The following is a 25,451-nucleotide window of genomic DNA, read 5'->3' as shown; positions in this document are numbered from 1 at the left end:
CATGATGAGTGAACTATTTGTATACACATTGTGTAATCAGAGAGAAATATGTGGAAGCTCCATTACCTGTATGGAGCGGCGAGCTCTGTAAATCAGTAATACAGGAAAGAGAAATATTCGTTGCTGGTGCCCGGAGTAGTATGGGCGAATGAAATGCCATAAATACTGCGGCTGTAATGTAGAACACGGGTGTAATTAAAGGGGGATAATGTGTGCACAAGTAAAATAAGTTAGATCCAATGGGAACCGAAATCATACCGTGAATCACACGGATCGCAGGAGTTCTTCTGTGAGCAGCAGAGCAGAGTCTCTGACTGCCGTGTTTAGCCATTGTCAGGACAACGGTTCTTTTATGGAACATGTGACCACCTGACTTCTGGGAGAGGCTGGCGGCCACGATCAGAGGTGGTTTGTGGGTGAATGTCTACACAGAAGTGTAAAACAAATAATTATCAGGCATTGCGTGATAATGACAAGAATTATAGTGACACTCGATTCAAAATAATTTGAGATAATAAAAATAGAAAAAATACTACATGACAGATGATGTCACGATCAGAGGTGGTTTGCGGATAAATGTATACAAAGTTGTGTAAAACAAATAATTATCAGGCATTGCGTGATAATGACAAGAATTATAGTGAAACTAAATTCCCAAAAATATATTTTTGAGATAATAAACATAGAAAAAATACTATTAGGATAATACTGTGGGTGAAAGAGTACATGCTTCAAGTTACACATAGGGTGTTATGAAAAAAACACTAAGTTGAGGTATGAAGCATATCATAAATATCACAGGTCTTATAAGGATCCATGTTCGGAGCATTACATTAGGTGAGATAGCGCAACCTTGCCAGGACTTGCGGCAAGGTTACTACTTGGTTGCATGAAAGGAACAATAAGATCAGCAAAAAAGTTTGATCTAGTCAGCTGGAATACAAATCCATGCATGGTGCAGAGTTAGGAAACATGCAGCAAGGCTACTACTTGGTTGCATGAAAGGAACAATAAGATCAGCAAACAATTTACATCTAGAAAGCTGGACTACAAATACATGCATGGTGCAGAGTTAGAAAACATAGGTTCACAGGCTCAACAATAAACTTCAAATATAGCAATGATAATTAATTTCCTCGTTAAGACAATTCGGGGCCAGACTGCAAAGTTTATCAATCCAAAATGTCTCCCTGCGGTTAAGACGCAGGGCTAAGTCTTCCTGAGGGTTGTTTCTGGTCAGAACTTCGGGGATCAAAAACCTTATTTGTGTAAGGTTATGGTTGTTTTCAACCCAATGGCGGCCCACAGCTGAATTTGGTTAGCATTGCGGATGCAGGACAGGTGTTCATTCCACCGTATTTTGGCTGCTCTGGTTGATTGACCCACGTAATATTTCCCACATGGGCATTTGATGCCATATATGATGTTTACACTGTCACAAGTTCCAAATAATTTGAGGAGAATCTTCTTACCTGTGCGTGGGTGGAAGATGGCATTACCTTTGATCACAGAGTTGCAATTAATGCAGTGCAGACAGGGATATGTGCCAGTGTGTTGCGTAATAGGTCCTTTAGAAGGTGGTCTTGTATGCGCTAGTTCGTACCTGAGGTTCCTGCTTTTCTGGTAGGCAAACACTGGTAATTCACTGAATAAATTATGCACTCTTATGTCATTCTTAAAGATACTCCAATGTTTCTTAATGGTTTTCTTGATTTTATTACTTTGAATGGAGAATTTCGACACATATACCAGTAATTTGAGTACCCTGTTAGGTTTTCTGGGGGCGGATAGTAAAGTGTTTCGGTCAAGAGTATTGACTCTTTGTACTGCCGAATTTAGTTCTTCCTGATTGTAGCCTCGTTTGAGGAATTTCTCCTTCTTTTCAAGTTGTTGTAAAATATAATCTTCTGGGTCCCTAACAATCTTCTTAACTCAAAGTAGTTGACCATATGGAAGGTTCTTGAGTAGACTTGGTTGATGAAAACTCAAGCGGTGCAACAGATTATTGGGGTCAGTAGGCTTCCGGAAAAGAGTAGTGCTGTAGCCGGTGTCTTTCTTTATTATCTGTACATCAAGAAAAGTAAACCTATCATATGATGTCTCTCTGGTAAATTGGACTCGTTGGTCGATGTTATTGAGGTACTCAAAGAAGTCATCAAATGCTGCCTCTTTGCCTGTCCAAATGCCAAAAATGTCATCAATATATTGTGTCCACAGATGGATATCTTTCTTCCATTCTTGTTTTCTAAGTATGTGATCCAGCTCAAATTTGTACATGAAACAGCCTGTGTTGCATCTTTGTGAGACAAAAGTAAATGCAGAAGAAGTACAGTAAAAAGTAACATCCTAAAATGTGTGTTTTGGAATTGAAGCTTTGTTTTCTGCCACAGTGAAGGTGGCATGTGTAATCAAGTAAAATGATTATCTATTGAGCTTATAAATTAAATAAATATGTATTATTTCCATATATCGGCCTGGTTCTTGGCTCACTGTCGGCACAAGTGGGGAAATATGGGGCTAGCACTAAAAATAAATGTAACCAAATTGTTTTTGGGCTTCTTGATTGGGGGTAACTTAAAGTAACTCCCCAGGTTAAGGGTGGTCTCTCAATATAATGCTACAACTGTTACAAATGAAGTATTTTGGGAGTGTTTTATTTTTGCAATATTAATAAAATAACTATATCGACAAATCCAGTGTATTAACCCTGGGCGCACTAGGAAACTCCTCCCTAATTGCTCTTACGACACATGCAGGTGTTACTCTATGGACTTTGACGCCCAGTCTTCCTTTAGTCCACCCTGCATATGCACCATCATGTGAAAAAATAGAAATATTTCAGTCAAATGAAGAGAAATATAACATTATTTATTCGCTTTTCTTTTTAAAATGTACACACTGATAGAACAGTGGAAAGATAAAACAACTGAATGACAAGTGTCAATATGAAATAATATTTATTTACGTACATATATATCATATGAAATTCAAATACGCTGGCCAGATAAATAATTGATGGCATGTTTAAGAAGGAATGCATTGGGCAGCCATTGAATTTTAATTGGGGTTTTTTTATATTTCAACTTACAATTTTTGTTATCTTTTAAAAAAATATATATATATATGTATAGTGGATGCGGGAGCTGATGTCACATACAAAGATATGTGCTATGTGCTATGATTTTTTTGCTGCCAGGAGTCCGGCCATTAGGTCGGTCACACAGCCAATTACATTACCACAAGATGGCAAATGGGGACTGATGCAGTTTACAAATATTAATTTTTCGAAATGTACGTGATACTCCATGATTTATATTTTTAATACCCTGATATATGGTGCAATGCAGATATAATTATCATTGGACGAATTTAACATATTAATGAACACTTTCTTAAAGGGCAAAGCCAACATGATGAGAATCCGTGCACGGGGTGGAGAGGGCATTTGTAAAACCAGCAAGGACATGTTTTCTTACTGTGAAATGGCAAAGCAGACATTATGATTGTTCTCATATTCGGGGCTCAATTGTGCACATAGAAAGGACATGTTTACTTGCTGTGGTATGACATTATTTTTATTAGGGTTGTATTCAAAGGGAACATGATGATTGTTCTTAATTGGGGGGGGAGACATTTGTGCATCCAGTGAAGACATGCTGTTTTGCTTAGGCATGGATATTTGCAAAGCCAATATGATGAGTGTTCTTACATACGTGAGCGGTGGGCATTTTTAAAGTCTAAAGAACATATTTTCTTACAGTGGAATGGCATGTTTAATGGTGTTAAGGGCCAAGGTAACAAATTGATAGTTGTTAAATGGGGTGGCAGAGTTTGTGCAGCTAGCAAGGAAAAGTTGTTTTTCAGTGTCATTGCAATTTTATGAGCGCTAAGGGCAGATCCAACATTGTGGCTATTCTTTTATCATATGTTCAGTAAGAAAGGACATGCTTTCTTGTACTGGCATTAACAGTTAAGCCACAAGCCGCATGTTCGCACCTTGGGATACTGGCATATATTGACAGAGACAGCATACCCATGTTTTCTTATAGGATCATTATTGGAATTATGGGCAAAGCAAACACGAGTATGTGGAAATACTGGCATACTAGAGCTGGCATGTATGGGGAGATTCAGCAAGAACATGTTTTGTTTAGAATTGGTAGAATACCGGCAAATAGTGATAATGTGCTGGAAAATGTGCCTGTGTACTGTTGGTGTACTGGCATCTAATGGACTTTGCTTTCATTCTTTACCCTTCGCAAACAATTGTAAATTGTATGTCTTTTTACATAATTATTTGCAGACAATTGTTCTATAAAATGCATCATTTTAACCCATTGTTTAAAATGTGTTCTCAGGGGGAGACCCCACCAAACTCTCCTTACTTAGTTTGTACTCATTCAATATTATCGGCCACTCTTGTACATTTGAAGAAAAAAAAAATCCTTTTCGGGCTGCCCTTGGGGTGGGCCCAACTGCATTACTTTCAGTTCCCACTTGTTAAACAATCCTGGCAGCACCAATGTAAAGTAGGTCGTGGGGCTTACAGCGAGCTAATGTCTTCACTGTGTTCCAAAGAAAGGAGTCAAGATGGAGATGTCAGTGGTAGTTTCTGAGAAGTGTGTGGCCTATGGATGAAATGCTCTGCACCAAATGCAGCCCGCAGGCAAAACATGTTGACAAGCTAAGGTTAAGGGTGTTAATGTTGTTAAAGTTCAAGAAAACCAAGTCAGCGAAAACAGTCCTTTGAGTAAAAGAGAAACAAATATTCAGAACCTTATTAAATGTACATTGTTGAAAGAAAAAATAATACAGGGTTTGCTTCTGCGGCCAGGCCAGGCCAGAGACGTACGTATGAGACGATGATTTTTTTTTTATATATATATTGTTTACCAAGGATGTGTATCGTGTTCCCTTTGTTTTACACCATGCATTTTGCGGATAGCAAATACAATAAGCCTGTACTAGAAAACAAATACATATTTAGCATGAAGAGTGCGTGCTTCGTGCACACAGATATTCCAATCTGTGTTTGTTTGTATAGAAGAACAAAGGGTGTATTCTTTATTTCTCTCTCCTGACTTTAGTATTAGTAGTAGTTGTCATTTGTATAGCTTTTTTCACCATGTATGGTCCCAAAGCGCTGCAGTTTGAACGCCCTTGGGGGTCGGGGGGGGGGGGGTGGACCACCGAAGTCCAGGTATGCTTTACTGCATGGTTTGGAACTTACTGCACTTGCACGTTGGCCCCATTTGTATTTTTTTAAAATGGTATTACTTATGTCTGTACTTCACAGTGATACCAGGGCTCAGTAATACAAATACATCGTAATAGAAACACAGTAGAACAAATGATGTTAGTTACAGACAAGCTAAACAACGCCTCGTCTACATCCCACCCCTTCTTCTGAGCAGTTCCCTGCTGCTTTTCCTCTGAATAGCATTGTTAAATGCTAGTTCAGTTCATGTGTTGGCAAACCTAGCATTAGGCATACTGCTTAATGTCTCTGATCCCCGCAGTGAGCTGTAATCAGCAAATGTATAACAACATAGGAATTAGAGTACATGAAGAGAGGGAGAAATGCAGTGAAATATGAGCACTTGCTTGTTTCTAAAGCATGCACTCATATGCACAACACAGCTGATACTATATCGGTCCTGCAGACCGTAATTTAGGGGAATTCACAAAAATAAACATAGACAAAACTGGATTTTGCAGGGACATGTTAACTCTATGCAAACATGACTTTGATCTCACAGAAAGAGACAAAGTTAATTGCGCGCCTCATTTCATGGAAGTATCTTAGAAATCATCAAAACGGCTCAGAATTGCAACATTGATGCCAAGCATGGACAAATATGCTTCGTCAAAACTCGAATCGCTCGCCTTTTGATCAGTTCAACAAGGTCGAACGTCAAGAATTTTGAACAGATTTGACCCCAAAGAATTAGGAGTTTAGGTAGTGGGTGAAAGTGTTGTAAACAGGGGCATAAAATTACAGATTCGTTCACAAAAATGGAACTGTCATTTGCAAGCCTAATTACTGGCAAGATCGTTTTTATAGGTGAGATGAAATCTACAGAGAAAATAACCTATTCCATGGGATGATGCCAACTCAATGGCCTTTGATCACATTTTAGATCCCTGTGCCCTACCAAAGCTGAAATCTCAATTTCCTTGTAAGTCCCGTGACATTCAAAAAGGGCATTGCAGCTCTGAAATGACAGTCCATTCTCCTCCAAACAAGAGTACCAATATAAACCTGGAAAGAGCCCCCTCTTCCATCTGAACAGTGGCCATTTTAGGTAAGTATTTTGTTTGAATGACAGTACCGGGGCTCATCATTGAAGCTCTCGCAGAGCTTGGGACTATAACAAGGTTGTGGGCCGTTACCACCTGATCCAGCCCACCGGACCAGGTTTTATTTCTATAGTAAAAAGAGAAACGTGTTCGTATCTGGATCACCATCACTAATTTAAGATGTAATCCCAAGCATTTCAAAACCTTTCCAAAAAAAACAGTGCCCTTGCCTTAGAATGAACAAGACAAAATAACACATTGAATTGGAGGGTGCCCACTCATAAGGTTCTACACTAATGTTATATCTCTATGCTTTTGCAGTGAAAATATATCTATTTGCAAATCAGCAAGGCCACTGTAAAAGTATCCTGGGACTATGATAACAGGACATTCCCTGAACAAGTGGTGTAGAGTAACACCAGATAAATTTGAATTGTTGGCTGTTGTCAGTGAGGTTCTCTGTTTGGTAGAAGGTCTATGAAGGGAAAAATATAACTCTTCATGTACCGTTTCTAAAGTATTTTGTTTACAAAATCTGCATAAAGGATTGATGTTTGCCATTAATTAGATCAACTGCTAAACAGAGCACCTGCATGTACCTTACATGTTATTTGAATCTATTTAGTAAATTGTAATAAATAGTGTAGACATCCAATGTCATTTAAATAAGGTATGTACTGCATACTGCACAGCAAACGAGTTCTATGATGCATGCACAATGTCGGGTGAAAAAGGCCAATGATTTAGTCCTTTTGACGGTGCCAATGCTAGTTCAAGTGGTAAAAGAGAAGTGTACTGTGCATATGCAGTGGTGTCGGGTGTATTTATTAATTGGAGGTGCGTAATTCTATGTGTCTAAAAGGCAGGTGCTACCAAGCACAGATACAAGCATGAACCAAATAAAGGAGGCTCTGGGTGTTTCTCCTCTGATGAAAATGTTTCAAATAATGGGTTAACATGGTGCACTGTGCAGCACTTTCTGTGAAAAATGGGGTAAAAAAACACAATTTCTGCAGTCAATGTTGTATGGTAGCAAAAACCCCAATAGTGCTCCCCCTTTCCCCTGCTGATCTGTTCTCTCTCTGGGGTCTGGGTCCAAAATACCTTCAGCTATCCCTCCGCAAATACCTCCCCTATCAAGCTCTTTGCTCCTCTACCTCTAACTCCCTCAGGGTCAGTCGTTTTTCAAAGAAACGAGCCTGGGGTAGATCTCAGTCTTCGGCTGGGACCTCCCTCTGGAACAGCCTCCCTGCCGCTGTAAAACTTGAGGAGAACCATCTCTAATTCCGGAAGCACCTCAAGACCTTCCTCTTTTCTTCTGCCTTCGCTCACCCTCTCCCCTGCTGATCTGTTCCCTCTTGGCACTGTGCACCTGGCCACCCTCTTTCCTCTGGCTCAGGTACCTGCTCACCCTGCCAACCTCCCGCACTGCCTCCGAGCCACCCTCTTCCACTGGGGTCTGTATCTGTACCCATACAGCCCCTCCTTTTTCTTCCTGCACTTATCAGACCTACCCTGTCTGCTGCCTTAAACCTAGCAGTTGCTGGCTGCACTACCACTGTTTGTTGCCTTTATTATTTATTTATTTATTATTATTTATCTGTTTCTCCTCTGCTTCACACTTTCCACTTCTCCCCCCTTCCATGCACTTTTCCCCTCCCCCTCTCCCATGCACTTGCACGTTCTCAATGTCACTGGGCCTAGTAAGATTGCTGTTTCGTTCTCCCATGTTCCCCTCCCTTGCCTTGTCGCGCTGTGAAACACTTGTGTACGAGCGCGATAGAAATAAAATATCAATATCAATATCAATAGATGCAAGTCACCAACAGTGCACCAAACCATTCTCCTATGCATGTCATTGATGCCTTTGCCCACAACATATGGTGGTATTAAAAAATATGTTTATGCTAGCTGTGTCCATACATGTCCATGCATGCATGCATGTTCCGTGTGCCCCCCACGCACACAAGTGTTGCTTGTTTTGCCTGATTCTTCTACCCTGCTCCCCCCAGCCTACTTCTGCAGGAGTCTGTCCTGACACATTCTGGTTTCATCATCACCGTCGTGTGGCCAATGCTGGATTTGACTTTTATGGACTTCATTGATTCACGGTGCGTTACCCTTTCTCAACTCTCATGCTGAACTTCCTTTGCATCTTGTACTCATGGTGGCCTTGTCTTGAGTCATGCTTTTCCCATCTTCATCTTGTATCCTGGCTTGCAACATTATGTGTTACTACTGCCTTCTGCAATTGTATTCACTCTCCCCTTTTGCTTCTCCACTCTTTTTGACTGCTTCCTCTCTGTTCTCTCATCTCCCTTTCTCCCTTTTTCTATCTCCACCCCTTCTCACCTTACTTTCGTCTATGCACTTTCTCTATCAGAATTGGACCTAGCATGATAGCAAACTCATCTGTCTTCCCCTCCCTTACTTGCCCGCACCTCCTCCAGCACTATCTGAAATGTCATCAGGCCTAGCACGACAGTTGCTTATTTTGTTCCTCCCCTCCCTTTCTGCACCCCTCTCCTGCACCTTTTTTTTTCCTCCGGCTCTACCAGAAATGTCATCAGGCCTAGTGCGGTAGTGACCTGTCTGTCTCCAATACATTTTCACTCTCCCCCTCCCTTCCTTATCTATGTCTAAGCTCTTGCACTCTCTGAAATGTTGCCAGGCCGAGTACAATAGTTAATTTCACATCCTTACTGTTCATGACCTGTAAGAATGTCATTGTATTTTCTCTTGTTCCCTCCCTTGCCTTGAAGCACTTTGAAACACATTGTGTATAGACTCTATATAAATAAATCATCATATCATGCTACATCTAATATGCCAGTATTCCAAAAAAGAACTTCCAGCCAGTAAAACATGGCAGCCACAGAAATAGAGTATATACAGACTGGCTATACCAAGATAGTCCATTGTACCATGTTTTCACACTTATGTTTGCTTTTACACTTGATGGAAAGTGCAAATATTCCATGATACAAAAAGACTATATGGCTACATGAGAGCCACCACCGTAAGACAGTTTAGCTACATAATATCACTCATCATGTTTACCCTTAATTTCAAGTAAAACTTATCAAATGCCATGCCACAGTAAAAAAATAAATGAACACATTCTAGCCAAATAATAATGCTTATCATGTTTGTTTTACCCTTGATTCATGGTAAAAGTGCATCAAGGGTAAAGTAAAGATAAGTGCTTTGACCTGGTTGGACTGGAAGACATTGAATTTAGGCAAGTGACAACACGTCATGTTTGCTATACCCTTGATGCACAGTGTCTGTGCATCAAGGGTAAAGCAAAGACAAGCGTTATTAGTTGGTTAGATTGGCCTACATTGAATGCAGGCCAGTCTACCACATAAAACACATATCATGCTTGCTTTACCCTTAATTCACAATAAGTGTCTATCAAGGGCAAAGAAAACCTAAGTTTTACTATGTGGCTAGACTGGCCTACAATCAATGTAGGCAGGCCAGTCTAGCCACGTCATAACACCCATTTACGATGTTTGCGTTACCCTTGCTGCACTGTATTCTTCATCAAGAGTAAAGCAAAAAAGAGTGCCATGGACCCAGTAGCCCCCACCCCTATGTTTAGGGGTGGATGCTGTCACACAGACAAACCAACACGTTCAACTATGCATTTACACATCAATCATACAACTACTTGCATTCACACATTCATAAAGGCAAACCCCAACATACCTACATAAACATATGCATACAATCCATACATTCATACATACATACATATACATCATAAACAAACAATGCTTACCTGCATGCACCCTCCACACCCACCCTGGGGAGCACTGGATGACCTTCACCTCTTCTCCACAATGTAAACAAGATGACTGATACGAGGGGACGCCTCTCATGTCAGTCAGCCTGTCCACGTTGCTGGTCTTCGCAATGTGATAACACTGACAGTCACTGCAATATTGAGAGGATGCAGACTAGTCTTCCGTCTCACCCTCTGCACCCTCTGCCTCCCATTACTATGTGCTACATTTGTTACAGAGCCGTAAGGCTTCCGTGACAAACCAACAGAAATGCATAGCATCAGATGTGCCTTTCTTCGGAAGCAGGCAGCACAGCCCATCATGCAAATAAAGTACACAAGTGACTGTGCTGCCTGCCACTAAAGGGAGGGGGTGGCTTTTTGCTCAGGCAAGGGGTCAGAATGTCTGCACATGTTATAATGTAGAATCCATCAAAAGCAAATATATGCACACACGTCTAAATGTATGCATAATTAATGTGTGTAGTCTTGTACTGTTGAATAGGTTTTTTGTTGATTTTTTATGTAATCTCATGGCACACAGGAACTGACCCTTTCATTACACTGGAAGAGGTGCAAAAAGCATTAGAACTGCAAGAGGCAAATAAACGTCCATGCCCTGAAGCTATTCCAATAGATTTATTCAAGCATGAATCAGATTTCTAAAAAAATGTTTTGGCAAGTCTATGTAATGCCTTAGTGTTCTGAAGTAGTATTCCCTTTCCATGACAAGAGGCACGTATTGTCCCACTGTGTTACCATTCAGACAGGAGAACTCCAAATCCTACAGATCGATTTCAATTGTTGACACCTGTTGAAATCTTTCGGGAAGGTGTTGCATCACAGGCTCTTAAATTCGGTGGTCTGTAATAATATCCTAACTTAAAATGAGGGTGGGTTGAGAGAAGGTGATAGCACCCATGAACATGCTGTCAACCTTGACCTCCCTTTCGCCAAATGTTACTATGCTGGAACCTCTGTTTAGTTGGCATTCATGGACCTAACCTCTACGTTTGATATGCTTAACAGACCGAGTTCATGGGGCAGCATCAAGGACACTGAGGGTGCTAGGCAGAATAGCAGGCAGTACCCTCTGGGACCACCACACACAATTAGGACTACAAGTGTTAGCCAAACCAACCTTTGGTATAAGTCTGTACCACACAGTTTTTGGTAGCGAGCTGAGCAGCCATGCTTATCTCAAGAGTGAATGTGAGCAGTACAAGTCGTTCGACTTTCAATCACAGTGGTTCAAGTGAACACCTATACTCAACATTTCTTGGTAAAAACACTCATTAACTTATTGCACAATAATTTAGAAAACATTTTACTAGAAGAGGCAAATTAATAATATAAAAAAATTCACTCCAATACGAAACTGTAAGCTTTTGAGGCAGTTTGAGCTCCCCTGAAATAGGAGCAAAATGGCAGTTCAATTACTTAGCAGTCAGCAAAAAGGACACAAGTAAGTATAATAGATCACATATACTTTCTAGGCAGTGCAAATAGTTTCAGTTCACCGGAAGAGTTCAATTCAAGTCAATAGGCTAGGCAAAGTCAATGGGCTAGTGTTCTGGATAGGACAGAGCAGTTCTGGTATCAAACGGTAAAGTGTTTGCGATAGTTCTTAGAAGTAGTCTAGGCAATGGGATCATATGATGGCTCACAAGCTGATTAGGCCTGTAAGTTGGAAAAGTTTCATGAACTTTCACCATGAGAGAGGCTTTCTCTCAATCGGGTTGGCACAGTACCTTTCGTATGAATAAACAATTGCTGCTGAAGTCGTGGTTCCTGGCAGGTCCTGCAGATCTCGCTGTTCCTGAGCCTCACTCATGGGGATAAGAGGGAGGACATTGGGGTGCTCCTGCACTGCATCGTCTGAGAAAGCAAACCAAATGGAGTCACTTCAGTTCCAGTAGCTGTAGTTTCAAGAACTCAAACTGGTCTCCCTCTCCCTGGTTAATCCTAAACAGACTTGAGAATGGAATCCAGGTGTCTTATGAGTTGATTGTTCCCACCAACTCAAAGTAAGAAGCCATTCCTGAAGGAGCTTCTCTGTCGAATGGAGTTTGGAAATTCGGACCTGAAGCAGGGCTTCACCGGGCAAACCAACGGTCCAGGAATTGCAGCAGGCGTTCTCTTCCAGCTCGTCTTTGGTTCTTTCGTTTAAGTGGTCAACTCTGCTTTCCAGTCCTAGAGACTTGCCTTTTAAACAGTTCTCTCCCATTCATTCCAGCTTGGCTGTCACTCACCCAGCAGGGTGGCTGTCCTTGCCGGACAGTCAGCCAGCCAATCACGCCAGTGTGCATTTGGGTCTCCTAGGAGACTAAGCACAGGGAGTTTCTGGTACGTCCCTCACATCCGGCCTAGGCACTCAGACACCAGAGGGGGTCTTCAGTCCTGAAGCCCGCAAAAGGCACGCAAACAAAAGGACCAAACATGGTTTGGCGCACAGAGACAAATACTAGAATGACCTTTCCAAAAAGAAACAGTGAAAAAAGAAGAGCAGGACCCATTTAAACAAAGGGGTTTAAGGCGCCATCTTGCAAAACATGGCTCCCGTGATTTTTAGTTACATGTGTTCGCGGTTGGTAGTTTGTTGTAAAACCACTGCCACCAGCCTTTTCAATAAGAAAGGGTTGCATTTGACTGCTACATAAGTATTGTAGACACAGGGGATACTATGTAACCCCTCCAGCACTCCATTGTAAGATGGTGTGTGCTGGGTCTAAGAATTTGGAAAGACTAGTAAAGTCAATTTCACTTTACATTCTCTGGGAAAAAGTAGTTTATCCCAGAGAAGGTTTTTAAACCTCTGGGAAGTCTATACAGAGGGTGCTGTGTAACACACATGAGAAGATGCCTATGGAGTATATTAAAACTCCAAAGTCAAAGAACAAAAATGTAAACCACACATCAAAATACATGAAAGAGGGGGAAAAAAGGCTCACACTCTTTCCAGGTAAAAAATCCTCAAAATCCAGCAAAGTTTCTTGGGGTCTCTAAGGTAAAGGGAATTAACACATTTCGGAGAATTCTCCCTAACAGAGGGTTCCTACAGATTCTTTAGAAATGCTCAAATGTCTTTGAAGGAATGCAAAGAAAAGCGCTTACTGTGGCTTGGGATGAATGTACAATAGGTTGCTGATGTCCAGCATGGTTGTGTGCTGGCACCCCAATCTTTAATATCTAATCCATCTCACTGTATAATGAGCTAGTGCAGATTAGTTCAGATGTGCCATCAATTTGAGGGGCACCGATACCTTCTGTTTGTTACGCTGATTGTTATGTTCCTATTGTTAAAATGCTGGTTGGTTTTGCAAAGCCTCATTAAGTCACTCTGGTAATCTTCTAATCAATGGCAGCAAAACTAAAATAAGGGCAAAGGGGGCAAAGAGGGCAAGTAGGACGTTGTTGCAGACTTTCTGTTTGAATAACGATACTTTGGAATGGGGATCAGTTTCAAATATCTGCAAACAATTCAATACAAACAGTTCCCAGCTTTTAAAGAAGCGTCTAGGCCTGTTGTACAATGTATGCATTTTGTAAAGAACAGTGAGTACCAATTGCTCTTTGCATGTATCAGGCAAATTCCAGAGCTGTTGCCATTTACAGCTCTGAGGAGTGGGGCTTTGTGCCCTCTAGCCATTTGCTAAAACCTTAAGATGCATTTTAACATTAAATGTATCTCTTCCTGCTTTCTCTACTAATTTTTAGAACTTAATGAAATGTACTTACCTGATGAATTTCGATGTAAACCAACTCTGGCATTCTGTATGAAGCAACCTTATCGCAAAACCCATTTCTAATGGACATATGCCCGAACATGTTGTGCTCTAAATATGTTGTGGCTCAAACACTTTAAATATACCTTATCCTCAGTTCGTAGCTTGGATTGGTTTCATAATACAGCAACAACCACCAAAGTTGCAGAGGAAACAAGCCAAATTATTACTTATAAATACGTTTCAGGCAGATAGGTAATAATGGAAGCAGAATAGGGTTAATTTAATGTTATCTACTCATGGAAAAATTGAACATTATTTAACATGGGTCATGGTGGGTCACTCGTGTTATATTCAACATTCTTCGATGTGGCCATACTTTTGCTTTTAGGTGCCCTACGTTGACCACGTGTGTTTGTGTTTTATGTTTTCTGTCATTATTTGTCGATGTATACATTCACCTGTTCTTAAAGCGTGTTATATTAATCAATGGTGTCTTGCATTTTTTCATCTTTACTTATCAGATCATGTTGGAAGTTCAATTTATTTTAATTCAGCATTATGAATACACAAGAAGGTGATGTAGTTAGGGCAAGTTATTGTACTAATGATTAACAAAAATGTGTGATCGCTATTGAATTGTGTGCGCTAGTTCCCACTCAAAAACCTTAAATGAACAGGTTGGCAGCAAGTTATATCCTACCCTCAAGCTTCCCACAAAGCTTGTAGAAGTGAAAATTATACTGCAAGGTTCGGGCGGATATCTTGCGCTCAAACCATATATTTTTTACTTTAGTTACAGAAATTATTATTTTTACAAGTCCATCCTCTTTATCCATAGATTACTTCCAAATCAATCCAAAAATCAGTTGGTGTGTGTTTGCTTGAAGAATTAAAATTACTCATTTTGGAGATACATTATGCCAACTGATTTTTGGATTGATTTGGATAAAGAGGATGGACTTGTAAAAATAATAATTTCTTTAACTAAAGTAAAAAAAAATATATGGTTTGAGCGCAAGATATCCGCCCGAACCTTGCATTATAATTGTACTAATGATGCTTGTTAATGCAATGTTGTCACAGTACTATACTTTGCCCCTGCAACTGTCCAGCAGATGGTTAGCAAGGATTTGTTGGGTGGGGAAAAATTCAGTGTTGCCCATTTAGATGACATTGCTGTCTTCAGCCATACCTGGGAGGATCACTTATCCCACCTGAAACAGGTGCTTCAGGCATTGCAGAATGCAGGTCTAACTATCAAGGCCACGAAGTTCCAGACAGCGCAGTCCTTAGTGACTTACCTAGGCCACCTGGTTGGTGGAGGTAAGAATCAACCTCTTGAAGCAAAGGTACAAGTTGTGAAGGATTGGGACATCCCCACCACACAGATGCAGGTTTTTAGGTCTCACCGGGTACTCGTCGTTCATCAGAGGGTATAGGACCATTGCAATGCCCCTGAATAATGTAACATCCAAGAAGATACTGAATAACATAACTTGGACATCCACCTGTCAAACTTCTTTTCCGGATTTAAAGGATGGATTGTTCAGGGCCCCAGTTCTCAAAGTGCCAGACTATGGTCAGGATTTCATTAACCAGAAAGACGTTTGTGATTTTAGGATTGGAGCACTGTTAGCACAGCTGAACTCTGATGGGGTAGAGCAACCTGTTACCTACGTTAGGAGACGGTTGACAAAAAGGGAAAGGAACTGCAATGTCATACAAAAAGAGGCGTATGTGGTTGTGTGGGCGATAAAGAAGCTGAAACCGTACATCTTTGGGTCTCACTTTATGATCCAGACAGACCACTGGTCTCTGCGATGGTTAATGGCCATGCAAGGTGAGAACCCTAAGCTTCTGTGTTGGGACATATCTCTACAGGGATTAGATATGGACATCTAGCACAAGCCAGGCTCCCAGCGTGAAAATGAGGATAGCCTCAGCCGGTACTTTTGCCTTGATGACAAACCAGACCCTCAATAGGGTGGTGGTTCACATGTTGAGGCTGGGGGCATGTAAGGAATTCAATCATCTGCACAGTGGGTGTGCACTCAGTTGCCCTTTAAAAAAATGTAAGAAATTGAATGATGGGAGAACAACCTCAGAAAATGTGTGGGACTAAACTGCACACATTTTCCTATGCTTGCCGCACAAAGAACACATAGTGACGTGCACTCTGGGTGGACACAGCCTACAGGCGCACTCTCCCTCTCATGTACAGCTGGAATGTGATAGCCACAGGTACATCAACGCATCTCAGGAAGGGGGAATGCAACACCTTCCTCCTGCCATGGCCACCCTAATTAAATATCAAAGGCTCCATGGATCCACCCTCTCTATTGTCAAAGTTCTGCTGGTTGCAGTGCATACTGATGAGAGTTAATTGAGACAGGACTGCAAGAGGCCTGATCGGAGAACTGACAGAAAGGGGACTGGAAACCAACACCTCTTTTATATGCAATGTGTCAACTAGAAGCTAGCTCCCACCCCTATATATGAAGGGCACTGAATGTCATGTCTGGGACAACTGTTTACAGTAGGAAACCCCTGCAGGGGCCCCCATTTCAGAGGGAAAATATATGTGATTTGATAGAGACAGAAAGTCTGTTCTTGCCACAAACTTCAAGGGAGACCTGCGTTTTGATCAGGAGCCACAGAAAGCTCAATTGATATGATATGATGGTTTATTTATATAGCTCCGATACACAATGTGTTTCAAAGCGCTTCACGAAAAGAGAGGGAAGAAGGGATAATACAAAACATTCTTACATGCCATGAACAACAAGACTGGGAAAATAACTATCATACTCGGCCTAACGACATTTCGAGTGCTAAGACACAAATAGGAAAAAAATGGAAAACAGACAGGAAACTACCATACTAGGCCTGACAACATGTCTGGTAGAGCCAGAGAAATACACAGGGTGAGGGAGAGGGGAGAAGAAAGGGGGAGAGGAACAAAACAAGAAACTATTGTACTAGGCCTGACAACAATTCAGATAGTGCTGGACGGGGGGCAGGTGAGGTAGGGAATAACAGTAAGGAGGGGGGAGGAGATGAACAAAGTTACTATCACACTAGCTACAGGGACCATTCAGATAGAGTAAGTGCATAGAAGAAGTAAAAGGGGAGGTAGAGAAGGGGGAGGGGGCACACAAGCAGAGGGGCAAGAGGGGCACACACTCATCAAGGGGACACGGGGGGCATACACACAAATCACATGGGCAAGAGGGGGGAAGGGGTCACACAATCTTCACAGGGGGGCAAGAGGGGGCTGGGGGCACACAGGCTTATCTAATGGGGGCAAGAGGGGGCTGGGAACACACACACTCAGCACGGGGGGCAAGAGGAGCCAGGGGGGCACACAATCCTCATGGGAGGGGAAAGAGGATATGGGGGTGTAACACTTACCTTAGACTCTGTGGGGACACCACTCCTAATGACTACAACAACTCTTCTCAGGGTGCGTTGCTCTCTCTCTCTCTCTCTCTCTCTCTCTACTAAGACCTTTCTTCTATCCCACCAGGTATCTAAGAAATACACAAGGAGCTTATCAAAAATGAATTCTATACGGTTAACATGAGAATTAACTTGTTTTCCTATTTAACCACTTCCTATATCAATGCCACCCACTTTACCTTAGCTTATGAGATGATGGGCTCTCCATCCTGCTTCTGCGCAGGGGCGCATGTTCTGTAGATAGGGAACTGATTGAAGGGGAAGAGTGGAAAACTACCTTCAATGAATGTGAAATGAAAGGATTGGCTGAAATGAAGATCAAGGAATTCTCCAAACCCTCTACCCAACTATGGGCTGCTAGGCTGGGAAAATAGGAAGGAAAAAATGCAATGTTACATAAGTGTGTGAAGTTATTTCTACAAACTCACTCCTAACTGGAGATTGAACAACAACAACAACCTGTAACTGCAGTGGAATTTAATAAGACAACCAGGTGAGAAAGTATGACTCTCTTCCTCACTCTCTACGAAGTGACTCGAATGCGCAATTCCATTGAACCCTGGATGTTAGTAATGCAACTCCAAATTCCTAATGAAAATGGAACAGAGCAAAAATAACAATGCCCACCCATGCTAAAGGGTTAACAATATGCGCACACCTTTCTCTTCTAATGCGGACAGTAGATGTGACTGAAAACATGTGCGCCTCGTTCGGAGTTCAGAGATTTTATCTCAAGTCACTGAAACTCCTCAGACACACTCTCAATACTGAGCGACTCCAACCCCTATGCGCCTACGAGAAAATTCCATTCAGCACACACACGCACAACCATAAGCGCTAAATGACCGCAATACATGTATTGTACAAAAACGATACTTGCAAAGTGCTGTGGCAGAAGGAAAAACGTCACAGACAAACTCTCTCTCAGAATAACTTCCAAAAACCTCACAGATATTAGGTTACTGTCATGATGCCTACCCCCAAGTAGCCAGACCGGGCCCAGCAACCCCAGAGGCAGACATCATGTTCCCGAGGGAAGTCCCAGCGGCCCCAGGTAGGGGCCCTTTGGACTCAGTCCTGGCGCCTTTGGCGCCAGCCTCATGTTGGACAACAGTCCAGGCGCCATAGGCGCCAGGCTCATAGAGGATGACTTTGTGTTAAGAAGTGCTTGGTGTGAACTTACCTGATGCAGACCGTGCTGCAACATCCAGGCCACCTAGAGGCCTGAATGGGACTATTTTACCTATGGGACTACTGTACCACACGGGTGTGGCCGGAGGAAGAATACATACCTTAGAGGAAGAATACATACCTGGAACTACTTTGAAGGCTATTTAAGCCACGCCCAAGCAGCAACTCACGCTTCGCGTTGTTCTGCACCTAGCAGCTGGACGCTCACAGTGTCTGCTCCTGCATCCGGACTCCAGCCACGCCCGACAGCATCCTGGAACACCTGTAAAGGGAGAAGAGAGGAGAACAGGAGAAAGAAGAGACATTACCTGCTTAATCCGCATTCCAGAGTCATCTTGCCGACGATCCTAAAGGGAAGACATTCATTTTTAAAAGCACATCGCATAGCTCGCTGCAGCGCAGCTTTCCACTCACCTTTACTAGGCGCCTTCTTGCCCATCAGCGACCATCTGGATCTTCCGCCGCATTTCAGCGCCTAAAGGAGAAAAAGACAAGAACAAAGGTGAGCTAGGGAAGAGAATAAGAAAGGCTTAATTTCCACCATAAGACTTACCTGTTGGGTCAATCCCTCTTCACTTCGGGTCGGCGCCGTTTCTTCGGCATTTCCGAACCCCGGCCCCTAAGGGGAAAAAGACATTAGCATTAGTGAGCGAATACAAGGACATTAGCGGAACGCTCATCAAAGACTTACCTGATATTTATTGGGACATCTCTTCTCACTTCGGGTCGGCACCGTATCTTCGGCATTTCCGAACCCCGGCCCCTAAGGGGAAAAAGACACAAGCATTAGTGCATTAATGCAAGAACACTAGAGGAACCACTCATCAAAAACTCACCAGAATTTTCCTTCGACGGTTCCATTCCCTAACTTGGAATCTTCATTCAGCACCTGAAATAGAGAAAACAGACAATGGTTATTTAAAGCTTGAACTTGCAACAGAATTCTTACGATACCTTACCGGAAAAGTCAAGCGAACTTGAACTCTCACCAATCCGAGATCCAGTGAAGTAACTGGATAACAAAGCGCCCCTGCATCAGAAGCAGGATAGAGAGCTTGTCCTTTCAGACCCTAAGGTGAGACTTCACGGGGAATCACAGAAGGGTTTCGTGGAGGGTGAGAAGGGGAGTGGGAGGCCTACGCATTATCCCGCAGATTGTTAATACTCCCTTTTCACACACAGAGGGATATTTCTACAAGCCAGACAAGCCAGATTTGGGGGTCCGGTCCATTCCATCTTCCGAGTCCTGCGCATCACCCTAGAAGAGGCCACAGCAATCCAAACCAGGCCAGCGCCTCCGTGGGAGTCAGGTGAGCGTTACAGAACGCGAAGCCTACCTACAACTTCCTACCCGGGCGCTATGGATACTTCTGAGACAGACCAGCTGGCCCAACTTTTGGGGGAATTACGGGCAGAAGTACATTCCACCCGCCAGGAGACTAACGCTCTCAGGAGAGAACTGATCCTATCCAAGGAACGAACTGATGACCTGGCCAAACAGCTGTTGCAAGGTCAGGCAGGACAAACTCTGTTACCTGGTTCCGGGGGTAATCCCACTCCTGTGGTTTCGAATAACCCGGTACAAATCAATCTACCTGGAAATATGCCACTGGCCCCGCCTGAACGTTTTGCTGGGGACCCCAAGAAATATGCCGTTTTCATGAACCAATGTCGCTTACACTTTCTATGCAGACCTGGGGCCTTCCCTAATGACCAAACCAAGGTAGCCTTTGTATTATCTTATCTCAGCGGCTGTGCTGCCGATTGGTCAGTTCCTTTGGTAAGTCAAGATGACCCAATTCTCCAGGATTTTCAAGGCTTCCAGGCAAGCATGGAAAGATTATTCGCTCGACACTCCCAGGGACAGGCCCTGGACAACGAACTGCTATCCTTACGACAAGGTAACCAGGATCTCTTATCCTACATCGCCACCTTTAATAGGTTGATTGTGGAAACAGGGTGGCCAGAAAATAAAAGGATCACATTATTTCATCGAGGCCTGCGCGGAGAACTTAAAGACGTTCTAGCTCAAATTGTAAATCCGCCCCAAGCCTGCGCGGAATACATAGACTTAGTCGTCCAACTTGATCACAGACTTCAGAATAGAAAAGCAGATCAGTCTAAGTTTGAAACCCGAGTGTTGATCAAAACTCATGCTAACCCCAAGGGTACCGACGTTTCAGAACCTATGCAAATCGGTGGAGTTAAAGGACCGTTAACTCAGAAGGAACGAGAAAGAAGGCGGCAGAAGCAAATATGTCTTTATTGCGGGGCTTCTGGCCACTTTTTAAGAGATTGACCGATAAAACCACCCAAGAAGGTGGTAGGAGCCACTGACAACAATCTAACGGAACCTGATTCGGGAAACGACCAAGCCCGACAAGCGTAGAGGTCCGCTTGCCGAGCTTGAAAACAAACTCTTTGACCTCGCATTTCATCATGCCAATGGTCCTCGTGGATCCGAGACAGCCTCGGCGGTTGCATGCTATAAAGGCATACATCTACAGTGGAGCTATCGGAAACTATGTTGATCGTGAATTGGCCTTCAGGATTAATCTCCCTCTCCATCTAAAAACCAACAAGGATGTCATTACCACAGTTGATGGAACCGAAATTGCCTCAGGGCCGGTAACACATTCTACTACAGAAATGACACTAGTGGGTCAGGATGGACATCGGGAAGCTATTGTGTTCGACGTAATCAAGGCCCCACAGTTTCAAGTAATTCTAGGAATTCCTTGGTTAGAAACACATAATCCTTGAATTGACTGGCGAGCAAAGAGAATAACCTTTCCTGATTGTACACAAACTTGCTATCCAAGAAATCCAAACATGGGCCTGGCCACAGTAACCTCCACCACAATACTGCCGCCTGAGTACCAAGAAGTCCAAGACGTTTTCCAAAAAGAGCAGGCCAACACGTTACCTCCCCACCGGTCGTATGATTGTCAAATCGATCTGGTACCCAATGCTCAACTGCCTTGTAGTAGGATCTATGCCCTTACTGAACCTGAGAATCTTCATTTGCGACAGTATTTAGATCAGTACCTTGCCAATGGTTTTATTCGCCCGTCAAAGTCTCCTGTTTCCTCAGCTCTGTTCTTCGTGCCGAAAAAAGAAGGCGACCTTAGAACTTGTATTGACTACCGCGCCCTAAATCAAATAACAATTAAGAATCGTTATCCTCTGCCCCTGATCCCTGAACTTCTCGACCAGGTAAAAGATGCTTGTATATACACCAAGTTAGATCTTCGGGGAGCTTATCACCTGGTGCGTGTAAAAGAAGGCGACGAATGGAAGACTGCTTTCCGCACCAAATATGGACTCTTCGAATACCAGGTGATGCCTTTCGGATTGTGCAACGCACCTGCTGCCTTTCAATACTTTATGAATGATGTTCTTCGGGAACATATCGATGTTTGTGTCATCGTATATATCGACGACATTCTGGTGTACTCCTCTTTGGAATCTGATCCCAGAAAACATGTCAAGGCAGTTCTTGAGAAATTGCGCCGGCACAAACTGTTTGCAAAACTCGAAAAATGTGTTTTTCATGCCACAGAAGTCGAGTTTCTTGGATTCATCCTGACACCAAAGGGAGTCCGAATGGACTCACGAAAAGTGGACGCCATCCTCAAATGGCCATCTCCTAGCTCTGTGAAGGGTGTTCAGAGCATGCTTGGTTTTGCTAATTTTTATCGAAGATTTATCCCAGAATTTTCTCGGGTGGTTCAACCCATCACTGCACTCTTACAGAAAAATAAACGCTTCGAATGGACTAATGAGGCAGAACAGGCCTTTCAAGAACTAAAAACTAAATTCACCTCTGCACCTGTACTGAAACATCCGTGCCCAGATCTCCCTTACATTGTTGAAACCGACGCATCCAGCTTAGCCATGGGAGCTGTCCTGTCTCAAAGGGATCCTGTAACTAACCAATTGCACCCTGTAGCCTTTTGGTCCAGAAAATTCTCGGCTCCTGAAGTTAATTATGCAATCACCGACAAGGAGTTATTAGCTATTAAGTCCGCCTTCAAGGCTTGGCGTCATTACCTTCTCAGCGCAAGACACACCATCACAGTGATTACAGATAGTAGAAATTTGCAATATTTAAAAACGGCCAAAGCTCAATCATCACGTCAACTCCGATGGGCTTTATTCTTTGCAGAGTTTGATTTTGTAATCACATACCGCCCTGGCTGCAAGAATGGCAAAGCGGACGCTTTATCCCGGATTGGGATGGGAGAAACAAATTCAAGCTTAGAACCAGTACCGATTATACCTGAACAGAGAATTTTGGGGTTGACTTCTTTACAAACTATTGAGGACATTCAAACTAGAGTTAAGCAACTTTTAGACCCTACAGCCTTGCAAGAATGGAGTCAAAAGGGTTCACACTTTTCCGTCAATAATGATCTACCCTACTTCCAGGGGCGATTATTTCTGCCTCATAAGGAATTGCAAGAACTCGTTATTGCCCATTATCATAATACATTAATGGAAGGACATCCTGGTATTGCTAAAACTGAAGAAAAGATCAAAAAGGCAATTCTGGTGGCCCTCCTGGCAAAAGGATATAAAATCCTTTGTGATGTCCTGCGGAGTTTGCGCCCAAAATAAAGGTCAAAAGAAAAGACCAGCCGGCCTTTTACAACCCTTGGACATCCCACCGGCACCTTGGCACACCTTGTTGCTGGACTTTATTACAGACCTGCCTCCTTGCTATGGATACAACACTATCCTGGTGATTATGGACCTCTTCTCCAAAATGGCCCAATTTATGCCATTAAAAGGGTTACCTTCAGCCTCCATCCTGTCCAAGGAATTTCTTGAGAATGTTGTTCGTTTACATGGTTTTCCATCCATACTGGTCTCTGATCGAGGAAGCCAATTTATTTCCCATTTTTGGAGAAAGTGTTGTCAACTGGCACAAATCGATGTACGACTATCCACTAGTCACCACCCCCAGACCGATGGTCAAACCGAGAGAACAAACCAGACCCTTGAACAGTATCTTCGGTGTATGTTGCACCAATCTGAATGTAATTGGAAAGACATTCTTTGGATCGCAGAATATGCATATAACAATTCTGTACATTCTGGAACAGGACAAACACCTTTTTATACCTTATATGGCCATCACCCCCGAACCTCTGACCTTGACTCCCCTCAAAGTCTTGAAATGCCCGCTGTAGATCATTTGCATTCCACGATAACTCGACCCTTCAAAGAAGCAACGACTCATTTACAGCAAGCCAAGAAAAAGTACAAAGAAAATGCTGATTTACATCGTAGTGAAGCACCTCCGTACCAAATAGGGGACCAAGTGTGGCTAGCGACTAGACATTTACCACTAAAAGGACCGCGAACTTTCAATCCAAGATATGTAGAGCCCTACCCAATCAAAGCTATAATCAACCCGGTGGCCTTCAAACTCGATCTACCAGCTAACATGCGAATCCATCCCGTTTTTCACGTATCACTGTTGAAACCAGTACAACCTGGAACCAGACTAATTAAACCACCAGAACCAATTCAAGTAGATGGGGAGCTGGAATTCGAAGTTAAAGACATATTAGATTCCAAGGTGTCAAAGTCAAAACTCTTCTATTTAATTGATTGGAAAGGATATGGGCCTCAGGAAAGGTCTTGGGAACCAAGCGACCAGGTACATGCACCTCGGTTAATACAGAAATTCCACCGGAAATTCCCAAACAAACCGAAACCTCCGGAGAGAACAACCTTGGGAGGGGCCTTGGGGGGGGGTACTGTCATGATGCCTACCCCCAAGGAGCCAGACCGGGCCCAGCAACCCCAGAGGCAGACATCATGTTCCCGAGGGAAGTCCCAGCGGCCCCAGGTAGGGGCCCTTTGGACTCAGTCCTGGCGCCTTTGGCGCCAGCCTCATGTTGGACAACAGTCCAGGCGCCATAGGCGCCAGGCTCATAGAGGATGACTTTGTGTTAAGAAGTGCTTGGTGTGAACTTACCTGATGCAGACCGTGCTGCAACATCCAGGCCACCTAGAGGCCTGAATGGGACTATTTTACCTATGGGACTACTGTACCACACGGGTGTGGCCGGAGGAAGAATACATACCTTAGAGGAAGAATACATACCTGGAACTACTTTGAAGGCTATTAAAGCCACGCCCAAGCAGCAACTCACGCTTCGCGTTGTTCTGCACCTAGCAGCTGGACGCTCACAGTGTCTGCTCCTGCATCCGGACTCCAGCCACGCCCGACAGCATCCTGGAACACCTGTAAAGGGAGAAGAGAGGAGAACAGGAGAAAGAAGAGACATTACCTGCTTAATCCGCATTCCAGAGTCATCTCGCCGACGATCCTAAAGGGAAGACATTCATTTTTAAAAGCACATCGCATAGCTCGCTGCAGCACAGCATTCCACTCACCTTTACTAGGCGCCTTCTTGGCCATCAGCGACCATCTGGATCTTACGCTGCATTTCAGCGCCTAAAGGAGAAAAAGACAAGAACAAAAGTGAGCTAGGGAAGAGAATAAGAAAGGCTTAATTTCCCCCATAAGACTTACCTGTTGGGTCAATCCCTCTTCACTTCGGGTCGGCGCCGTTTCTTCGGCATTTCCGAACCCCGGCCCCTAAGGGGAAAAAGACATTAGCATTAGTGAGCGAATGCAAGGACATTAGCGGAACGCTCATCAAAGACTTACCTGATATTTATTGGGACATCTCTTCTCACTTCGGGTCGGCGCCGTATCTTCGGCATTACCGAACCCCGGCCCCTAAGGGGAAAAAGACACAAGCATTAGTGCATTAATGCAAGAACACTAGAGGAACCACTCATCAAAAACTCACCAGAATTTTCCTTTGACGGTTCCATTCCCTAACTCGGAATCTTTATTCAGCACCTGAAATAGAGAAAACGGTTATTTAAAGCTTGAACTTGCAACAGAATTCTTACGATACCTTACCGGAAAAGTCAAGCGAACTTGAACTCTCACCAAT

The sequence above is a fragment of the Ambystoma mexicanum genome, chromosome 6q (genome assembly GCF_040938575.1).
Source record: "Ambystoma mexicanum isolate Mex_15411 chromosome 6q, UKY_AmexF1_1, whole genome shotgun sequence".
Classification (NCBI taxonomy): domain Eukaryota; kingdom Metazoa; phylum Chordata; class Amphibia; order Caudata; family Ambystomatidae; genus Ambystoma; species Ambystoma mexicanum.
This window is presented reverse-complemented; position numbering follows the sequence as displayed.